The following is a 20,654-nucleotide window of genomic DNA, read 5'->3' as shown; positions in this document are numbered from 1 at the left end:
AACAGTTTTCAAAAATAATTGTGCTGCTTGTGATGCTGTTAAAGTTTTCTTACATGCAATGAAATATGCTTGCTTACTAAATCTATCTACAATTGTCCAAATCATGTCATGGTTAGATTTAGTATTTGGTAAGCCAGTAATGAAATCCATAGATATATGTTCCCAAGGTTTAGATGGAATAGATAAAGGCATTAATAACCCATACTGTTTACCATGATGTCTTTTTATTCTTTGACAAATCAAACATTCAGAAACAAAATTAGAGACATCTGCATCCATATGCGGCCAATAAAAATCTTCAGTTAACATGCGTAATGTAGAAATGATACCTCTATGACCTTGATATGGGGGACAATGAATTTCATTTAAAACAAAAGATCGGAATGGAATAGTAACACACAGTCTCTTTTCAAAGAACATGAATCCATCATTATATGACAATGAATCAACAGGAATGAAATTATTTTGAACTAATTTTTGCCAATCAGAATGAAAAGTAATATCCTGGTGATATGTGTCTTTCATAGCAATCAAAGAATCAAAAGATATGATAGAAATGTTATAAATTGCAGGTCTTCTACTTAATGCATCGGCAACTACATTTTCTTTTCCAGGTTGGTATTGAATGATAGGATGGAAACTTTGAATGAATGAAGCCCATTTGATATGGCGGTCAGAAATTTGGGGTTGGCTAAGTAGATGTCTAATGCTTTGCTGGTCAGTTTTTATCATGAATTCTGAACCCATTAAATAATGCTTCCATTGTTTCAATGCTTGGACAACTGCTAAGAGTTCCTTGTCATAAGTGGAATATTTAAGCTCAGAGGGTTTCAGCTTAGAACTAGAATATGCTATTGGATGGTTATCTTGCATTAACACGGCTCCTATTCCTGATCCGCTAGCATCAGTCACAACTAAAAAGAATGGTCTGTTAAAGTCAGGCAATTGTAGGACAGGGGCATTGGTCAATGCACGTTTAAGTAAATCAAAGGATTTCTGCTGGTTTTCAGTCCATTGATAAACAATGCCTTTCTTAAGAAGTTTGGTCAGTGGTAAAGCAAGTAATGAGAAATTACGTACAAACTTCCTATAGAAACTAGCAAGACCAAGGAATGAGCGTAGTTCATGTACATTTTTAGGAATAGGCCAATGCAATATTGCGTCAATTTTCTTAGGATCAACTTTTATTCCTTCTTTTGATACAATATGACCTAGATATTCTATTTCTGTCTTAAAGAATTCACTCTTGTCAGGATTTGCAAACAATTGATTTTCTTTCAGTAATTGAAAAACTAATGATAAATGCTCATAATGCTCTTTTTCACTTTGACTGAATACTAAAATATCATCAAAGAAAACAATCACACAATACTGATATTTTAGAAAAATACGGTTCATCATTCTACTGAAAGTGGCAGGTGCATTAGTTAATCCGAATGGCATAACTAAGAATTCGTAATGGCCAAACTGTGTCCTGAATGCAGTCTTAAATATGTCGGATCTATCTAACCTCACCTGATGATATCCAGATTTAAGGTCAATTTTACTAAATATAGAAGATCCTTGCAGTTTGTCCATAAGGTCGTCAACTCTAGGTATAGGATACCTATTCTTTACAGTGATCTTGTTTAATGCTCGGTAGTCAATACACATCCGATAAGTATTATTCTTTTTCTTGACTAAGAGCACAGGTGCACCGAATGGAGAACTGCTAGGTCGAATTAAACCTCTATTTAGTAATTCTTCTACTTGACTCTGGATTTCTTTTTGCTCTATTTGATTGTGCCTATATGGGGCTTTGCAAGGTGGTTGTGTGCCAGGTATTAGGTCAATCTTATGGTCTTCTGGACGTGATGGAGGTAAACCTGGTGGTAGGTCTTCTGCGAAACAGTCTTTAAAATATGCGAGAAATTCCTTATGTCTAGGGTGCATATGAGTTTCTTTTGCGTGCAATTCATTCACCCAAATGAGATATGATTTAGTATTCTTGCGTAGTGCACGTTTTGCTTGAGTATGCGAAAGCAGTGGAAACATATGAGATGCATGCATACCAAATAATGTAATAGATTTTCCTTGAAAATTTATATTCATTGTGTGCGTGGAATAATCTATATTAGGATTATGTTGGTGTCTCCATGGCATTCCTAGAATAATGTCGCTAGACTGTAATGGGACAACTAAGAAATTTCTTCTTTCAATATATGGACCAATTTGAATTTCTAAATTTTGAACTTCTTGTGTGCCATTGTACCTAGTACCTAAAAATGCAGCTTTTATGCGATAGTGCGTAGGTACTGTATGCAATTTCAATTCCTTTACTAATTTTGCTGAAATAAAGTCATGCGTACTACCGTCATCATGCAATACAGTTCTTTCTTTTCCATGCACCATACATTTCATAGTCAACAATGAATGTAAAGTAGGCATACCTGGTAAAGTGTCGGAAGTAGTAGTAGGATCATCTTCTTCTTCAGTGAAGTCCGGCATATCCTCATGCTCGTCCTCGTCCATAGCTCCAAGGTAGTTGATATGTGCTGATGGCTTCTTTGAATGACAATTTGCTGTGAGATGGCCTGGCTGGTGACACTTGTAACATACGATAGGCTTGGCTTTGGTCACATTATTTGCAATGGCTGGGAGTCTGGGTATATTTGGATTTGCTTGTTGGATAGGCTTAGGATTTGGATTGACAGTGGATGGTAATGCGGGTGGTTTAGGCCAATTCTTGCGGAAAGATGGTGATGAAAAACGACCTGGATTAAACCTTCTGAAATTTGAATTGAATTGTTTAGATCCATAATTACCGTTTGCTTGGAATGGCTGTGGTCGTCGATCTCTTCCACGTAACTTATCTTCAGTGTCGTGAGCTAAGGAGATGGCATCTTCAAGAGTAGCAGGCTTGAACATATTCACCTCAGCGTAGTAATGTCCAAGAAGTCCAGACATGTACTTCCGCTTATGTGTCGTCTCTGGTACGTCTTCAAGCATGCGTAGCTGTAAGAGTGCATTCCAAAAACGCTCTGTATACTGTGGTATAGGCTCACGGTCGCGTTGTTGCAGTAAATCCCATTGCTTGATTGCGTTCTCATGAAATTGCGGTGGAAGGAAATTTTGCATGAACTTCTTCTTAAAATCTTCCCATGTAGCAGGACATTCTATGCTCTTGCGGACGACAGTCCACCAAAGTGATGCTCTATCTATCAGATGATTAGTAACACACTTGATTTTATCTTTCTCAGGATAAGTTTCCTCATGGAAATAGTCATCAAACTGGCTAATGAATGATAAAACAGTCTTTCCTTCTCTTATGCCATTGAAAGTGCGAAACTTAAAACTTCGTTTACTTATCTTGGATTCCTTGCGAATGGTTTGTGCTTCAAGAGTGGCGTCGATGGTACGGCGTATCAAATCTTCAGCTTGAGGTTCTTCTTTATCAGTGGACGCTCCTTGTAGCTTTGTCAATTGCGCTTGCAAGGCTTGCCTAGCTCTTCGCTCTTCGTCCAATTGCAACATAATAAGATCCAGCTTTTGCTCCATGGTAGGCTCGGGTAGGTCGTCTTCAGCCATAGGATCATCCATATGTGGGGAAGTCATCCTGTAAAACTCAACAAACCTTTCTCACTCAAAATCAGTTAGCGGGATGAGCGTAGCTCAAATTTGGGGTTACACGGCTATGTATTTTTGGGTATTTTCTTCTTCAATTTTCAGAAATTCTGAAATATTTCTGTCTCTGTTTGCTGAAAGTACTTCAACGAACTTGCAGATAGGTAAAACAGCTTGCTGCGAACAACTTTCCAGTTCAGAGTTTTTGCAAACGAACAAGTCTTCTAGGAGTTTCGAGCGTTAGTCAGTTCTGATTTAGTCTGACTTGCAGAGTTGCAGACTTAACAGACTTGCAGGGTTGTTGACTTGCTGGACTTAGCCGATTTGCAGGACTTGCAGTACTTGATGAGTGTTGACTTGCGAAACTTGACTTCTGATGCGCAGGACCCGGAGTTTGGTGACTTCTCTGCCTTGTCTGACTTGAGAGTAGCTTAATGACTTAAGCTTAATAAATAAGCTTAAGCTAATAAGCTTAAGAAGATCAGTAAGTCCGCCGTTTTTTCAATCGTGGGGGGGGGGGGCGTTTTGATTCCGCGCAATTTTCGGGGGTCCTCCTCTTGATCACGACTTGACGATTTGTTGCTAATCAAGCTTCTCTTAAGTTCTTAAGCTTTGTACTTAAGCTTTGTTAATGAAGAAGATAAGAAATTTCTCACTGTTCATCACGACTTGTTCATGGAGTTGAGGGAGTGGTCCTCCGCCGACAGAGAGTGGTCCTTCGCGATCTGAGAGTGGAAACAGGGGTTCTTGATCGCCAGAAGTCTGCCTGTATCGACGGTTCGCGACAAGATTGACTGTAGAGGCCGTTTGTTCCTGGATCTCCGCCTTCGCCCGAGATTGGTAGCGATTGGAATCCCTTGATCTCTGCTCCGCTCTGATACCACTGTGCGCAGATCGGACGCAGGTAGCTCACGTAGTGAATTCCCAAAGGTCCCCAAGAACAAAGCACTCTACTTTTTAGCACAAAAACCAATGAGAAAGCAAGCACGACATGAGACAAGAGACAAATTGGGTTGAATCTCCCCCATGCCTTGTGTGAGCGCTTCACAAAGCATGTATTTAATATATATTTCCAATCTTTTTGCTCAAAAATAGCCCAATTACAAAAATATGACAAGCTTTTAGCTTTTGAGTTTGCTTTCTACCAAAAATAAGAAAATAAAGCTAATGGACGGTGCCCATAGTGTCTGGCACGCCCAATCTCAATGTCCAAATAAAAATAACATATCCAGGCGCATAAGCGCATACAAAATAATAATAAATAATCGATGTCTCTATAGACATAATCAAAATATAGGCGTGGCGCCTATCAGAATATAGTCCAAAGGTCGAAAACCCGCTAGACTCCAATGCTTTCCTCCGCCACTGCTGCTATCTCTACACATCAACTGAAGCATTCACAATCGTTAGTAAAATAACACAATTAAACCGACAAAAGTGAATACCTAGCAGTCTTCAGCTACATAAATAAATCAACTGGTTAGAAATAAATCCTAACCTTAATTTATTACGAGTGCGCACTCTAAACTCATAAACGTTTATTAATTTAATATGCATTTTGCGGAATCACCCGCTATGGAATCACCCATGTACACACTAAATTAATGAAACGCCCGAAAAGGACAGGCGTCCCCATCAACTTCTCGCACAAAGAATCCTCTTTGCGTATGAGCCCCGGTCATCTAAGTTTACGGAATCCACCGTAAAACCTCACGGAATCCACCGTGGAATATGCCTCCTGGCATCACATTGCCTGTAAGAAGAAGGACAACAATACACAGCATTAAAGCATTTCACTAGTCGAGCAAGCTATCAGACAGTTTGAACAAACAAGCAACTCCATTAACAACGTCATCTCTCCCGCTATGGCTCCTGGGCCGTCATCATCCTGAGGCTACATGGATCGCATTGACTGTGGCTTCTACTTCCAGCTCGCCGCCGCCTCAACATTTTTCTCATTGGTCACTCGTAGGAGAACCTCGAAACCCTAGTGTCTCACACCTGAAGACGAAGTACAGATTAGTGTAGGTGCAGTTTGTGGTGCTGGATTTTTTGGATGCGATCGATGCAAATCCACCTGAAGACGAAGTACACATTAGTGTAGGTTGCGATCGATGCAAATCTGACTACGACCTCATACGTGCTGACTGTGCTTCCAGGCCTGCTCAATCGCAAGTGTGGTGCCATTGTGAACATCGGGTCTGGAATTGCGTCAATACTGGCATCACATCCTCTCTATGCAGTATACTGTCTTTGCGTGCATCAAGAGCAAGTTGGTGATGAGCAGGTAGGTATGGAAAAGGGGATGCCCATAAGATGCATTGTCTTTGCATATCATCTAATGTCTGATTATGCAGGTGCATTTAGAAATTCTTTAGAAACTTGTATGTGGAGTACAAGCATAGTGGAGTTGATTTGCAGGTTCAGGTATGCTCCTTCTCTTACTTAGACTAAAATACGAATAGCATATTGTCGAGGTACCATGTATGCCACTATGAGTAGCTACCTTATTCAATTGTATTTAAGATCATGGGCTTGGGGCAATGAAATTTTTGTTGATGCACTTTGCAGAAATTTCTCTTGCTCTTAAGGTACTAGTATTTGAAAGCCACATGAGAGCAAGAGGAGCAAGATAAGAGGCCCAAATATTTACAATTAGTTTCTTGCTTGACCAGAAATAGGCTATGGGGAAGGTAGAAATGTGTATGTGTTTCTTAATTAGGCTAGACACATACTTGCTCTTTCCTTGATAGCTTTGGTTTTACTAATGATTGGTTCCCATTATCTTCTTGTGGATCTATAGTTGCCTTCTAAGCCTTTGATAAACTGTTGGATTAGAAGTAATGTTTAAGCACATGTACTAATTATCGGTCAATTTTGGTTTCCATCTTGCAAGATGTTTGTGGGATGCTACCTTAAGATGATCAAATATGAAATGCTCGGATCATGACACAAAGGAAGTAACCACAAATGCTTAGGTGAGAGTTTTAAGAATTGTTATTGTCCTTTTCTTCAACATTGTTTTTTTTGTAGTGGATGAAATTTAAAATGCAAAATTGAGTTGATTCTTGGAAGGACAAGTTTTGTAGTCAAATGTCTACATGCATCAAAAGTGGTGGTTTTGTTGGTTACTTCAAAGATATTTCCAAATTTTGAGCATCTCCTTGTTGTTGTAGGAGAAGAATCTCTCTCTTAGTCCATTGGGGTTTTGAGAAGCCTTGAGGAGCTCTTATTCTTTAGCATCATTGAGTTATGCAATTGTTTATTAATGTCAAGGTCATTGTATCCAGTGCTATGATTATCATTAGTGAATTGGGTACTTTCAACCATAACCTCATCTTCTTGAATCCTTAGATTTTGAGGAGCTAACATTATAGAGGCCATTATTGGGCTCTTCTTTATCTACATAGCATCCAAATTCATTCAGGAGCTCCATGATGAGGTGACATGTCTATATTACTATTATTTCTTTTGTTCTTTTGTGGATTTTATGTTTGTTTGCATAATATTGCCCTTCTTATTTACAATTTGCAAGCCATTGTCAAACTATCCTATTTGATGTTGGGGTGATGCTTCTTTCCTCTTCATATTAGGGTAGTGTTTAATAACGTTGCTAGTCTTGGCATTTGAAGCAAGCATTTGGTAGATTTTTTGTAGGATATGGGTTGTCTTTTAATAACATCCCTTAAAGTTCTAAAATCAACAAGAAACTATGTAGGTTCTTGTTAATATCCATTTTAGTCAAAACTTGAGGATGCCACTCGAGATTTTTTATGTTGGTTGATCTTTGTCCTAAAAGTTAGAAAGAGATCATTGGCTCCATTTATGAAGGCAAACCACAACAACTACTTGAAGGAAGAGAGAAGACATTCAGCTTGCAATTGCAAATAAAGACAAATTGTAACCACGTTGGGCAAGAAATAGGCCGACACGCGACCATACCAAACTCCGAAAGAAGCTCGGAGATGTACCTGTGCTGCGAGATAAAGATGCCCTGTCCCATCTGATAGATCTCTAGTCCTAGAAAGAAGTGAAGGATCCCAAGATCCGTCATGTCAAACTCCTACTGAAGGATGGACCGAGTATGCTCCACCTGCTGAGTGGCGCTCCCTGTAATGATAAGATCATTGACATACAAAATAAGGAACACAGAAAGAGAATCCACAACCCGTAAGTAGAGGTTGGGATCATAAGCGGAACGCTGAAAGCCACTCTGTAGAAAGAAACGGTCAATCCTCTGGTACCAAGCACGAGGAGCCTGCTTCAGGCCATAAAGAGCCTTCCGCAGCCTGTACACATGATCCTCCTTCCCCTGTACAAGAAAACCAGGAGGCTGTGAAACATAAATCTCCTCCTCAAGGACGCCATTCAGAAAGGTTGACTTGACGTCCATCTGATAAACAGGCCAACGGTGGTGAGCTGCAAGAGCCAAAATAACTCGAATGGTGGACATCCTGTTAGCAGTCATGTTTGTCATGCCTTGTCATCTCCTGCCTGTGAGCCTCAGTCTCAGTCAGATGAGGACTTTAGGAGCTTTGACTTGTCTATCACTCGTTTTGACGGAGGAGGTAGCTCATTCTAGAGCACTCAGATGTGCATTTCCCGGGGCAGTTTCTGCATTCATCAGCCTGCCTCACCTGCCGGACATTGTCCACCCTTTCCGGGATTTTTCTGAGCATTCCTGGCATTTTTACCAGCATTAAATGCTGGTCAGATCAGCATTAAATACTGGTCAAACATATTTATGGCCTCAAATTTTAGGTCGTCCAGTTTGTGGGTTTTTTGGCTATTTATAGCCATTTCCCACTTGCCAGTCAGTTGTATTATCATCTTCCCTCCTTCTTTGGCAGGTGCACACTCCGACTCCGTCATCTTCCTCCGTCTTCGGTGCTGCCATCATCATCAGCCTGATCTGGTGCCCTCACTGACGCTGTGGGCTGCGTGCAGGGACTGATCAGTCCATTTCAGTGTATTCAGCATTCATTTCAGTCAGTGCAGATTTCTCTTCCTTATTTTCAGCTTTCTCTCTCTCTCTCCCTCCGTGTTCGTATTTCCTCTTCCGCTGCGCACTCTCACACATCCGAGCTGTAGGAGCAAAAGTCTTGAAGTAGTCCAAACCTGTGCGCTGTGCAAAACCCTTGGCATTGGGATCATAAGCGGAACGCTGAAAGCCACTCTGTAGAAAGAAATGGTCAATCCTCTGGTACCAAGCATGAGGAACCTGCTTCAGGCCATAAAGAGCCTTCCGCAGCCTGTAGACATGATTCTCCTTCCCCTGCACAAGAAAACCATGAGGCTGTGAAACATAAATCTCCTCCTCAAGGATGCCATTCAGAAAGGCTGACTTGACGTCCATTTGATAAACAGGCCAACGGTGGTGAGCTGCAAGAGCCAAAATAACTCGAATGGTGGACATCCGAGCTGTAGGAGCAAAAGTCTCGAAGTAGTCCAAACCTGCGCGCTGTGCAAAACCCTTGGCAACAAGTCTAGCCCTATGCTTGTCCAAGGAGCCATCTGCAAGATACTTGGTCTTAAAGATCCATTTCACACCTATCACCTTCTGTTTCTTGGGACGCAGTACAAGCTCCCAAGTATGGTTTTGCTTGATGGAATCGAGCTCGGCCTGCATAGCCTGTCTCCAAATATCCTGTGCAAGAGCCTCCTCCACAGTGGAAGGCTCGGAATCCTGAAGAATCTGAGACATAAGAGCATAGTTCACACACAGTGAGCTATCCCGCTCGGCCTGTAATTGGGCTAATCGACGTGGGCCTGTAGAAGAAGCAGGAAAGTGAGTAACACCTGAATCCTGCATGAGCCGGCGATACCATAAGGGAATCCTAAGAGACTCCTGCTGCTGCGATCGGGCCATCTCCACCATGGTCCGATTCGCACGCTCCACCACACCATTCTCGGATGGTGTGTTCGGATGGGAATACTCCACCCGAATACCATGATCCCTGCAAAACTGAGAGAAAAGGTGAGAAGTGAACTCGCCACCGTGATCAGCTCGAACGCCACGAACTTTGGAAGTTGTTTGGGTCTCCACAAACACCTGCCACTCGCAGAAACGGGAGTACGCCTAGCTCTTGTACTCCAAGAAATAAGGCCACACATAACGACTAAAGTCGTCCACAATCAGCATCAAATACCTGGCCTTCCCAAGGGAGGCCGTGCCCATAGGTCCGCAAAGGTCGGTGTGAACCAACTCAAGCGGAGAAGTAGTCCTCCTAGAGGCAACCTGAGGGTGAGGCTACCTATGCTGCTTGCCCCTCAAGAAGCTAGGGCACTAAGTGTGAAGAGGAGGGAAATTTGGAAGTCCCTCCACCATCTTCCTCCGAGAAGCCCGCCGAAGAGAATCGAGGTTCAAATGACCATACCGAGCATGCCAAAGCAGCCCAAGCTCATGGAAAGTCCTCGCAGCCAAGGCTGTGAGCATATAAAGCCCACCCTCCTGTGTACCCATCCAAAGAGCATCACCTATAGAAGCATCCTCCACTGTGACTGCATCTTGTGTAAAAATGACTCGGGTACCTAGCTGAGTAAGGCCATGCATAGACAATCCAACTTATCTGCCTTTGGAAAGGAAGGGAGAATCGGCACCTGAATAGAGGGAATCAAGGAAGGCATCCGCACATCTAAAGCAGTCTTCACGGAAGACACCTTCACGGTAGATGGAACCCTCTGAGATGCATGGACTGAAGAGGGACGAGTGCGAGGAGGCTCCTCTCGACGTCGAAACTCCTGATAATCCTGCCTCCGCTCAGAGAAATGATGAGAAAGGAGCTCATCCTCTGAGTCGTCAACGCCTGAAAACTGGTAAGACATCTTCCAGTCTGCAAAATACCAAACACCAAAGAAAACTGTGCCGAAGCCGAAGTATGACCAGCAGTATGGTCACCAACCACCAAGACGCAGGCTGTGATAGCCTACAAACACCTGGATCTGCAAAACGAAAAGATAACTGATGAAGATCACTAGAAAAGAAGCCGCCAGCACCAAGACGCAGCCTGAAAGTGGGTTGCCAGCAGGAGATGCGCCGCCAGGAGTGGAAACGACCATCAGATCTGCAAAACGAAGCCTGATGATGTGTCGCCCAGCTGAAGGAGGGACTGCCTGCCTGATGGAAAACGCAAACAGGAGGGGTCGCTGGTTGACATGGCAGCCTCGGGAGAAGTCGTCTGCAGAAAACGCAGGAAGAAGGGCCACCTAGAGGGGCCGCCTTGGCAGTTGAAGATGGGATGACAGCAGCAAGAACAGGAACACAAAGGAGGGGAGAGAGAAAGTAGGAAATGAAGGAAGAAAATCTGCACTGACTGAAATGAACGTTGAATACACTGAAATGGACTGATCAGTCCCTGCACGCAGCCCGGAGCATCAGTGAGGGCACCAGAACAGACTGAAAGCAATGGCAGCACCAATGCCGGAGTGGGAGAGGACGGAGAGTGTTCTGAACCTGCAGAAGCGAATGCTGAGAATGACTGGGAGGCTGCTATATATAACCCCATGCCAGAAAACTGGTCGACTTGCCAAATCTGGCCGACTTGGCCAGATCTGGCCAACCTGCCCAAAATCTGGGCCGACTGCACACCAAAAGGCCCAGTTTGGGCTGTGTGACTCCCGAAAAACGAATGCAGCCTACAGAAGCGAATGCTGAGAATGACTGGGGGGCTGCTATATATAGCCCCAGGCTAGAAAACTGGCCGACTTGCCAGATCTGGCTGACCTGGCCAGATCTGGCCGACCTGCCCAGATCTGGCCGACCTGCCCAAAATCTGGGCCGACTGCACACCAAAAAGCCCAGTTTGGGCTGTGTGACTCCCGGAAAAGGAATGCAGACAAAAACAGCAAATACCAAGCTGACAGAGCTCCTCTGTCTCCTGCCAGACTCTGACAGGAGCTCACAACCAGGAGATGACAGACTGAGAATGAAAATAGAGCAGGCTAAGAGAGCTTTGCTAAAGAAGATATGAAAGCTGTGAGAAGTAGCATAGCAAATACACGTATGAAAAAACCTACATATCAAGGAGCCCAAATAGGCGATGCCCGGCACTCACATTGAGTAGAAAACTAAGAACAGAGGACACGGAAAGAAGGTGATGCTGAGGAGTCAAGAAAATTGGAAACTGGCTAGTAACATGAAGGGCTACATCAAGCAACATCAAGAACCATGGCATGGCTTTCATCAAAGGCGCCATTAGTAATGTTTAAGCACATGTACTAATTACCAGTCTTTTTTTGGTTTCCAGCTTGCAAGATGTTTGTGGAATGCTACCTTAAGATGATCAAATATGAAATGCCAAAGAACCATAACACAATGGAAGTAACCACAAATGTGAGAGTTTTAAGAATCGTTCTTGTCCTTTTCTTCAACATGTTTTTTTTAGTAGTGGATCAATTTTGAAAAGATGCAAAATTGAGTTGATTCTTACAAGGACAAGTTTTGTAGTCAAATGTCTACAGGCATCGAAAGTGGTGGTTTTGCTAGTCTACTTGAAAGAGGTAAAGAAAGAGATCATTGGCTCCATTTATGAAGGCAAACCACAACAACTACTTGAAGGAAGAGAGAAGACATTCAGCTTGTAGTTTTTTGCAAATGAAGACAACTTGTAACCAGGTTGGGATTGCTAGGTACTTTCCCGCTTAGGGGTTAGTCTACTAAATTTTTTTACTCAGTATGTTTGATCCAATCATGCATTGAATTGTATTTGAAAATTTAGAGCATATATTTCATCTCTCAATACTAGGTGGTAAACTTGATGTAGTTCATGAAGTGGTTTGAGAAAGCTTTTATGTTATATAGAGTATGGTTTGTTGGCTACATGTTGGTAGGGCCTTTTCCCACTATTTCGAAGCTTGTGGTAGCATATGAGCAATTGAGAAGGGCAGGGATTCTTTTCTTTGGGCTCTAGGAGAACCATCCAATGCTAGCCTTTGCAAAGAGGAGAGAGCAGTAGGAAGGATCAAGACAGATCTTTTAACTTCTCCTCCTCCATTCTTTCACAAAGCCAAGAGGACTGCCATAGAGTTCTCCTTCCCTTTGGTGGACCCAAATGTTAACAGTTTTACCAGCAAAGGTATGGACCTAGTCTTCCTTATAGCCATCAGGCCCTTTGCACATGGTGCTAATATGGCCAACACTGCCAGGGCATCATTAGTTAAGCTTGCATTGCCATCAGTTAAGAGACTGACAAGCTTGCCCCATCTGCTTGTAAATTTTTCAAATTTCCTGCAACAATGGAGGGAAGACAGTGGCCTTCTTAGCAGACACATAGGGTTGTAACAAAAGGCCAAGACAACCCAAAGTGATCTTCTGGCATTTACTTCTCTTCTTATTCACTGTTTAAGAACATACACTCATGCTCAATATAGCCCATGGAACCTTATTCAAAAGATCACAATCACACCCAAAGGAGCTTGAATGACAACCCCATTCCCTGCAAGCTTGAAATATATTCTGACATCAGCAGTTTCTGAGTAGTTGCTCTGCCTCCAGACATCTCAAGGGAAGCATCTTTCTCACTGACTATGGAGAATAATCATGACCTTCCTCAGGCTCATGCTGCAAGTCGGACTGTTGTGTATGCCCCTGACATCGCTGTTTGGCTAGCTTCTCAGGAAGCAGGACATGCTATAAGGTAGCAAGGGATTTCCTTCTGTCTTCCTATATGTCCTTTCTAATTGATCAGTGTTTTGTATTTTTCTCCTGGTAAAAGGTAGAAGACCTGTCTACAGCATGCATCTCGGCCAAAGAAGAGTTTTAAACCTTAAGTCAGTATGCAGCTGCTTAGCCAATTCTATATAAGCTTGTAGGAAAATTTTGATCTCTCTTAGTATGAGTGAAGGGCCAAATCAAGGCTCACCACATCAAATACTTTCACGGTTGACAGCATCAAATTTGCTATGAGTTTGTCCTCTTTAACTCTCATCTACATGTCTTTTGTAGCAAGAGTTTGTCCTCTTTAACTCTCACGGTTGACCAGCTGGAGGCATATGGTGTGATGTTGATGTGGTAGAGTTCTCTTATTTTGGTATTCTAGCCGCAACCCCTAAGCAAGAGGTATACACAGAGCTGGATGAAGGTTTAAGGGGCAATGACCCATCCATCGGTCCAGGATCTCAGGTAAAAAGCCAGTGAATAACTTCAAAGTTTGAATACAAACTGCTTGTCTTGAAATTTAGTCATTCTATAATTTTACGTTTGTTTTGGAGGTGTGCATCTTACAACCAAGTTTCTAAATTTTATCTCAAGGATTAGCTGCATAGCCTTAGAGCATGGTCATAATCTGGATGTGTCTACTCTTTTGATGTCATGCTTGTGGTCTTAGTTCAATTTTCGGATCAACTGTAGGCCCTTTTATGTAATCAAGTTTGATGTCTTATATTGATCTAACAAACTGTTTAGTATTTTTTATTTAATTAAGTTGTATAAACTAGCATATCAAATGAGGGCATTTTATGCATTATGATAGTGTACAGTTTAGTGGCAGATTGATATTTCTACATTGATATTCGAGGGGCATCACTCTCGAATCTATCATCATTTTGTTTGCCGATATACTCAATTGCAGCATGATGATGTCCATATTTGTGTATAGAAAATAGAAATGACCATCTCATGTGTTTCTGTGTTTTTGGTGTCATTAGATGTTTTCCGCACATTTTTCCCCTCCTTTCCATAAACTTTGAGAAATGCTGAGAGTGTGTACATGCTTCATCATATATAAATTAAACAACTAATGGTGTTTTTTTACACTATAGAGGTGAAGATTGGCAGATTTTTAGTTGCAATATATGTAAATAATTGTTGCATCATTACTAGTTTGACAATTCTGATACATTTCTCTCTCTGGTGAATTTCACAGGTTGCAGGTCAGGAGACATTTGGTACACTTGGAGCCATAGTACAAAGTAGGACAGGGACTCGTCAGGTTGGGTTTCTAACAAATCGACATGTTGTGGTTGATTTGGACTACCCCAACCAGAAGATGTTCCATCCACTGCCTCCAAATGTTGGACCTGGTGTTTATTTGGGTGTAGTGGAAAGGGCAACGTCTTTTATTACAGATGAGCGGTGGTATGGCATTTTTACAAGTGTGAATCCAGGTTTCCCTCTTTGCTACTTGTTTTTGAGCTGTCTGCTGTTAAGGCATTCTGTATTGTCCATTTTATAAACTTCTCTGTGAGTTGAAAGAAGAATTCTAGTTTCCGTTTCTTGATATGACAATATTGATACTTGATGATGTTTGCTCATGCCGTAGAGACATTTGTGCGAGCTGATGGTGATTTCATTCCATTCGGGGACAATTTTGATGTCTCCAAAGTCACAACTACTATCAAAGGGGTAGGTGAGATGGGAGATGTTATAACTATTGACTTGCAAGCAAACATCAACAGCATCGTGGGGAGGAGGGTAATAAAAGTTGGTAGAATCTCAGGGCTAACAGAAGGAAGCATCATGGCATATGCCTTTTAGTACAATGACGAGAAGGGCAATTGCTTTTTCACTGATTTCCTGATTGTGGGCGAGAACCGGCAGGCATTTGACATGCAGGGAGACAGTGGCAACCTGGTACTGATGCAGGGAGACAGTGATAGTGATAGTGACAGTGACAGTGAGACAGTGAGACAGTGACAATGACAGTGGCATTTGACATGCAGGGAGACATGAATATGTACTTGGAATGGGCAGAGATTAATGATGCGTTTGCTTACCTTTCCAATTCAACATCTTAACTTTGCAAGAATGTAGTGTAGCTCCTGAAGCAGTTTTACTCTGTGCCTTAGCAGTATTTTGTTAACTAACTTGTGGGGTATAATTGCTGGTGCAGATGGTATAACTAACTTGTTAACTAACGAAGATGCAGATGATTCTGACAAACCACCATCAGATTGCTATCGCAACCGGTCTCTTGGCCTTCGAGCACAAGTCCAGGCCTGCCAGCAATGGCTACACCTTCCTCGACAACAACGACACCCACAGTCACAACATCGTCAATGGATCATCAGACTGTGACGAGGAGGATAGATTGGATGAGGAATCAGATGCAGCAGCTATTAGAAAATGCACTGAAATTCAGCAAGCCATATCCATAGGAGCCACATCGTTTTTGCTGACAGGGTACAAGTATTTGGATTATTTCATGGGCATATTTGCTGCTGTTATTTTCTTGTTCCTGGGATCTGTGAAGGGGTTCAGTACTAAGCCCCAGCCTTGCAGATACGATCCAAAGCAGGAATGTGCCCCAGCTCTCTTTACAGCAATTTTCACTACAGTTGCATTTATATTGGGAGCTTTGACGTCCATGGTGTCGGGATTTTTGGGCATGATGATCGCAACATATGCGAATGCTCGCACAACTTTGGAAGCCAGAAAAGGGATAGGCAAAGTATTCAAAATCGCCTTCCAATCAGGTTTGGGGCAAAGTTTCTTACTTGCTGCTAATGGCCTCATAGTTTTATGCATCACTATAAAACTATTCCAGCTTTATTACAAGGATGATTGGGAGGGCCTTTTTGAGGCCATCACTGGCTATGGGCTTGGATGCTCATCTGTGGCTCTATTTGAAAGGGTTGGAGGTGGAATCTATACCAAAACTGTGGATGTTGGAGCAGATCTTGTTGGAAAAGTAGAAAGGAATATCCCAGAGGACGATCCGCGAAATCCAGCGATCATTGCTGATAATGTGGGTGATAATGTGGGAGATATTATTAGAATGGGTTCAGATTTTTTTGGCTCCTTTGCTGAAGCTTCTTGCGCAGCTCTCCTTGTGGCTTCCATGTCATCATTTGGCACAAATCATGACTTCACTGCTATGTGCTTCCCTCTACTCATTAGCTCTATGGGCATTGTGGTGTGCCTCATCACAACCTTGTTCGCAACTGATGTGTTCGAGATCTCAAATCTAAGGGATATTAAATCTACATTGAAGAGACAGTTGTTGATATCCACCATCTTAATGACATTCCGTGCAGCTTTTGTTTGTTGGCTGGCACTACCATCCACGTTTTACATATATGATCCTAACGGTGGTGCAAAGATGGTTCAAAACTGGAAACTATTTTTTTGCGTTGGAGTAGGGCTTTGGGCAGGGTTGGTAATTGGCTATGTTACAGAGTATTTCACCAGCAATACATACAGACCAGTCCACGATGTTGCTGATTCTTGCAGGACAGGAGCTGCTACCAATGTCATCTTTGGTTGGCACTTGGCTACAAGTCTGTAATTGTTCCAATATTTGCTATTGCTGTTGCCATCTATGTTAGCCATACCCTAGCAGCCATGTACGGAATCACAGTTGTAGCTCTTGGAATGCTTTGTACCATTGCCACCTGTCTAGTCATAGATGCATATGGTCCCATAAGTGATAATGCTGGTATCACAACCGGTCTCTGGATGACCATGATACTTCTTACACATCTCTCCACAAGAAGCGCAGCCGCAGTATAGACTATGAGGCCGCGAAGGCTTTCAAGATGGACAGATTTCTCAACCATAGGACTTCTTCAAAGTCCAGGTTGCGGCATCAACAGCCCCCAGTTGACAGCACTTTGGGGGAGCGCTTTCTCAGGTTGGTCTCCGTGATCCGCACTTTGGGGGAGCACTTTCTCAGATTAGAAGAGATGAAACTGCAAATGCAGAGAGACTCTAAGCGATTTCATGATGATCTGGAGGTCAGGCGTACAAAGATGTTCCTAGAGTCCTAGAAGCAGATTGCTGAGATGTTTGCTTGGGCTTTGAGCACCAGTAAGAAAATTGATGAGCTCTTGCTGATGATTGTCGGTATTTTGTTCATCATTTGATTATTCTAAATGTTTCTTTATTCCAGCTGATTTTTGGCTCTTCATGCTACGTTTCATATCATTTCATCTATATTACAGCTAATGCGTTGAAATTATTCCACGCTTTGTTTATAAGAAATGTTTCGAGCTGATGGGATGATATTTCATTTCATTCTTATTCCAGCTCTGTTGAAACGTTCCAGCTGATGTTTCATTATTATTCCAGCTGTTGAGTTGTTCTAGCTGAAGTTTCATTGTTTCCAGTTGTTGTTTGTCTATTTTCAGTTGATTCGTCTGTTCAAGCTTATGTTTATTCTACTTGATGTTTTATCTATTCTAGCTAAGGAGCTGATGTTGCAGCTAATGTGTGCTCTCACTTGATGCACTTCTGGGGTTCCACTTTTGGTGTCTCGTGTCTCTTTTCTCTTCTCTCTTCCTCCGTTCCTCGTCTCCCTCGCGCACTGTTTAACAGGAAGTCTGTAAGATGCTTCAAACCAGAAGGAGAAGTTGGTGAGCCCATAAAAGTATGAACAATGAATTCCTTGTTTTCACCTGCTCAATTTACTATCAGATGGTGTAAAGAACAGGGCAAAAAAGGTATGCGTGTTTTGATGTTTTGATGTTTTACAAATGCGTGTTTTGATGTTTTACAATGTCTCTTATGTTTCTAAACTTTGGTTTATTATGTGTACATAAAGGTAACAAAATCACAAATAATGGTACAAGAGATAATGGAACAATGAAAGCTAAGGAGGTCATTGGCCCTAATGTCTCTTCAAATCACGATACAGGTATATGTCTTTATTTCTACTAAACTTTGAAAATTAAAATTTGTACATATTTTACATCTTGCTTTATTAGGTGATTCATTTTGAGATTAGCTAGCTTTAATTAGTCTCTTTGTCTAATTTAAAATGTTCATAGTTATTCATATTTTTAAACTTTGAGTAATTGTGTGTATATATATAAATATAGATTAAAGAACAACAAAAGGTGGGAAAAGAGGTAATGTAAGAAAGGGAGATCAGGAGGTTACTTGCAATAATGTTTCTTCAAGTCAAGATGCAGGTACCAACTTTAAGGATAAAAAACTTGTACAACATTACCAGCTTTCTTATGTTGATAATGAGTCATTTTTTGAAATGGTTATACTAACTAATGATATTTGATCACTTGAGTATCAATAGGAGTGATATGCATACCATCATATGATGATATCTATCGGCCATCCATGTTGAAATTTAGAGAAGAGGGTAGACAAACATTTATTACTTTGCAACATATTGGAGATTTAAGGGATAAAACAATCAAGACACACGTGTTGCTTAATTAGTTTTTAGTTTTATGCTTCTTTAAAATTGTTTTCATTTTTCTTTTGGTTGCTAGAAGTAGATGTTGATGTCTTAATTTGTTTAATCTATTTTGATCATTAGATGTATGTTATTGATCCTTACTTAGAAATGATGACATTCTCTATATAATTTTCTAGTTAAAAATTTATTGTGCAATTTCTTGTTTGATATTAGCATGTCTAAGAGGAAGGGCAAAGTAGATAAAGTGATAAGAAAAAAAGAGAATTTCCACGGAATTCCCTAGTTGAAAGTACATATAAGTGGGGAATGTAAAAAATAGGAAAAATGAGAGATTTCCTAGTGAGTATCTAGGGAATCACCTCTAGAAAATTTTTCCTGTATATGAAATATTTCCTATATAGGAATTATTTCCTACATAGAAAATTTTGTATTTTCCTATGTAGTAGGAAAGGTCTTATGTGATTTCCTACTTATTTTCACTAGGAAATGTCCCATTTTCCCTAGTTTTTACTTTCCCCACTTATATGTATTTTCAACTAGGGAATTCCATGGGGAAATCTCTTTTTTTCCTATATGGGGATCGATTGAAAGTTCCTTGTGTAATACCAGGCATATGGTCACCATTGTACTTGACCTGGTCTGTAGGCGCATGTCTAGCATTGTCCAGGAGATCGGCAAGGCTACCGCCGTAGCACAAGTCCATGAACAGACAGCACATGCTCTCACCTGTACGCACGCCTTTGATGCAGACCACCGGCCTTTCCATTCCTGGATAGTCGTTACATTGCACCCTCGACGTCGATGATCCGTCAGCCTCCTCGGTCACTACTATGTCATGTAGGAGCCTGTCCATGGCCCTTACCTCATGGATGATGGCCTCGGAGTTATCACGCAGAACGTCATTCCCGTCATCGTCTTTGGTCGCGGCCATGATCGGTAAGGCTTTGCAGGCGAACTCCATCCCGCTGGTCGAGTCACGAACCCTGCTAACAGGGCCAAATCCTCCGCGCCCAAGGAACCCCACCACTTCCATAGGATGCTTTGATGTGTGTGAGAGAAGACGTTGGGCAGGCGGAGCAAGTAGTAGTGGTAATGCTACTCTGAGAGAGAAGGAATCAGACGCTGGCAGAGAGAGATGCCGGGCGGCTGCCACAGGTGATCGGTTGCAGGAATGCAGCTAGCAGAGTCGCACACAGAGAAGAGAAAAGAATCAGTCTATACGACCGAGCTGGAGAAGAACGTGGTTGGCGACGATTGCAAATATTTACACGGCTGCAGTATTGCGAGAGCAATATACGTGATTTGCGCGGGAAAGCCGCCAGACAAGAAGAAATGGAATGCGCCGCAACTGCGCGTAGCCCAAAAGCAACAATCGCTTTTCCGGGTCCACGCGTGTCTGCTTTTGGGCGACGTGTAACGTGACTACTCGACTTGCCCGTGTCACGTGACAAGCAGCATTTTGTACAATTGTCCGAAACTCGGTCTCTTCTTCTTCTTTTTTTCTTAAGGTAAATGATATCAAAGGATAAAAGACTAACTTCAAGCTTTCAGTGTTTCAAGGGCTTTGATTATTACGGTCATTACATGTGCACTGAGAAAGTTAAACGAGAGTGGGGGAAGTAGGGGGATTGATCTCTTTTAACGATGTAGCCTCATTGCGTTGACGAGTCGCAGAGCAACCTAGACCTCATTTTCCAGATTTCTTCATACCTTTTCTTCGGTAGTAGCTCAATCCACAAAAGGGTTAACCTTAACATAGGGTTAACCTCAACATGTTTTTGTAGTAGTAACTCCTCTCTAACTTTCTTTGTTAGCTCCTCGTTGGACTTCAAAAGAGCCAACCCCGTTTCATCTGTTGTTATTGTGTAATTGCCATCTTGGCTACTCTACGTCAAACAATATGTTTTTAGTTTAGAGAGAGGAAGTCAACATTTTTATTTTTAAATACTGTCTTAGTAT

General features: G+C 41.9%; 1 pseudogene; it reads left to right on the top strand.

Annotated features, from left to right (window-relative positions):
* The first annotated feature begins 15,461 nt into the window (after positions 1 to 15,461).
* LOC148018081 (pyrophosphate-energized vacuolar membrane proton pump 1 pseudogene) lies at positions 15,462 to 17,050 on the top strand (annotated as a pseudogene).
* The last annotated feature ends 3,604 nt before the right edge of the window (positions 17,051 to 20,654 follow it).

Source organism: Lygodium microphyllum, chromosome 21, assembly GCF_053477565.2.
Source record: "Lygodium microphyllum isolate KBCC chromosome 21, Lygodium_microphyllum_v1.1.10, whole genome shotgun sequence".
In the NCBI taxonomy this organism is placed as follows: Eukaryota; Viridiplantae; Streptophyta; class Polypodiopsida; order Schizaeales; family Lygodiaceae; genus Lygodium; species Lygodium microphyllum.
The sequence above is the reverse complement of the archived record's forward strand: the minus strand, read 5'-3'. Positions and strand labels throughout refer to the sequence as shown.